Below are 2,637 nucleotides of genomic sequence, written 5' to 3' on the forward strand. Positions count from 1 at the left end.
CAGGATCAAGCCGAGATGTGGCGCCTCGCCGTGGCCCGGTGGCCGGCGAACACGGCAGCGCGCCCAAAGTGGATGGCATCGTCATACACCATGGAGGGCCATTGCACGAGGCGGCCAATGTGCATCCTGAGGTCATCGGCACCTCGCGCTCGTCGACGCACCCCGTCGGCTGGCCACGAGCCGCTCGCCACCATGGCCATGGCGGCGGCCGATGTCGATGCCATTGCGCCCCTCGCACTCGACGTGGGCTGCCAAGGAGCCTCTCGGCACTGTTGCCATGGCGGTGGTCAGGACCCAATTGTAACCTACATTTTGCTTTTAGGGGGCTTTATGCTAATATTTGGGACCCTGTTGTCAATTGAACTAGTGATAAGTGGGCTTCTACATCTGACCTGAAACGATTTTTACAGGATTTGTTCTGCAGAACACACATCATACTGTTACAGTATATCCGAAACGATTTTGCAGTATGAGATTTTACGAGACCTGCTAGAGATGTTCTTAGTGGATCTCCTACGCCATCCAATGTGATGTGGCATACGTCCCGCGTGTTTTTTAGACGAATACGTCCCGCGTGTTTTTTTAGACGAATACGTCCCGCGTGTTCAAGTTCATGCAGACATTGAGGAGGTTTGCGGGAGTAAGGACCTCTGCTACGTAGAACTCCGACACCCCCCTCCTTCCTCCAAAAATAAACCCCACTTGGATCCCCCGTGAGACAAAGTCCGTGCATTCCCACCCCCTCCGGCCGATTGTCACCGCCCTCCACCCATGTTCCTGCCCTTATCGCCATTGACCGCCACATGAATTTGTTTGTACCATTGCCGGAGTTGGAGAAGGAGGATCCAAAGCTATTGTCCGCCCAGAAGATCAACCCGGCAACCCACAAAATGCGCCGCCCGATCGAAAGGTGCAAGGAGATAGTGGCTTTGGCGGGCGAGGACTAAGTGCACCGCCGCCACCGTCGATGCAGTCTCCATCCTGGGCAGCAGAGATGAAGCCGATACTACTACGCCACCACGTAGTTGGGTCATCAGCACCCGTCCGCGGACACTTCCAGCACATCCGTGCCATGAGCCATCTACATCCCTCCATTTCGCTGAGTCGCCATTGTTGCAGCTTGTCTAGTCAGAGATGTCGGACATCGATCAATTGGGTGCCTGCTCTCTGTGAACTCGCTTTAAACCAACTAAATGCTCCAGTACGGGAATCAACTTCTCATTTATTGCCTTTTCAGTCGATGATTCACTTGGATATTCGCCAGTATGTCTCAGTCGGGCGCGACGTCGACGGATAATGGGGAGATGTTGGACATGATCCATGACTGATGTGGCTTCGAAGATGGACAAGTGGATGATTGTACAACAAGCAGTCGGGCGCGTACAATGAGCATCTAGGTGCATATATCAAGCAACCGAAAACATACACCCAGTAGCCAGACTCATACGCCAATCAAACGGGCCATGATCCAGACGATTGGTCAGCCGGTGACGACCCAAAGAAGAAGGATAGGCGGGCAGGTTTCAATTTGAGGGAGTACATATTATTGTGTGATGCGCCTAGCCACTACCGTCAACCATTTTCAAGGCACGGAGCAAGGTGGCTCGAGCTCGACCTTTTATGTTCAAACTTGGCTCCATGAGCACAAGAACTTCAATTTCTACCGCTCGGAAGCGATCCGATATCGTACGCCAAAGTCACTCACACATTGATGATACATTATCCAAGAGCTCGTGAGCAAGTATTGTGCCCATCTCAATACACTCATAAACCAGTGGCCAAGTTGTACGCTAATCTTTGAGCAAGTAACTTGTTATATGTGTTGGTCATTTGTCAGGATATGCTATATGTGTTGACCATGTCTCTTTTGCTAGCCCTCCTGTGCGGTCACATTGTATTTGAAGGTGGAGAAGAATAACTTCATCCTCATGCATTGTTGGTTGAAGTTGAATGGGCAACCTAAGTGGCTCCTATCCATTTCTCATACCATCAAGACCGACGGCATTGGCGATAAATATGGAGATTGTAATCCAAACTGACCCAACAAAAGGAGATCCGACCAAGAAGGTCAAAAGGGTGATCCGAGAGAGGAAGTGGGGGTACGGAGTGGGGGAAGGGGAAGTGAGAAGGGGCGGCGACCAAGATGATGGATAAGTTCAAGGGCATCGTGGAAAATAAGGAGGAGGCATGTAGCATCATGACGTCAAGGAGGAAAAGAAGACGGAGAGGTTTGACATCTTCATGGCAGCAATGGAGAAGAAGATCAACCTAGAAGAGAAGAAGACCAAGCTCGAGGAGAGGAGGTTGAGCTTGCGGCTGCTTTGGAGGAAACCAAAATGTTGACCATGAAGATGGACGATTTGGATCCCTATGGAGGGAAGATCGTGCAAGCCGTCCATGCAAAGATGTTGAAGCACTTGGCATCATATAGATGGCAGAGGCAAAAGGTGTGGAGGAGCCGGTGATAGAGTGATAAGGGAGGAGGCACGAATAGCCAGTCTAAGAGGGCACAATTTGCATAGACTGCCGAACTAGAACTTTTGTGACCGGACGCATGTAAAAACTCACGAACATCTACCACTTTTTGGTTCTGAAGATTACATACGTATGCACTTATTTACTCATGACAACTGCTAT

Source organism: Triticum aestivum, chromosome 7A (assembly GCF_018294505.1).
Source record: "Triticum aestivum cultivar Chinese Spring chromosome 7A, IWGSC CS RefSeq v2.1, whole genome shotgun sequence".
Classification (NCBI taxonomy): domain Eukaryota; kingdom Viridiplantae; phylum Streptophyta; class Magnoliopsida; order Poales; family Poaceae; genus Triticum; species Triticum aestivum.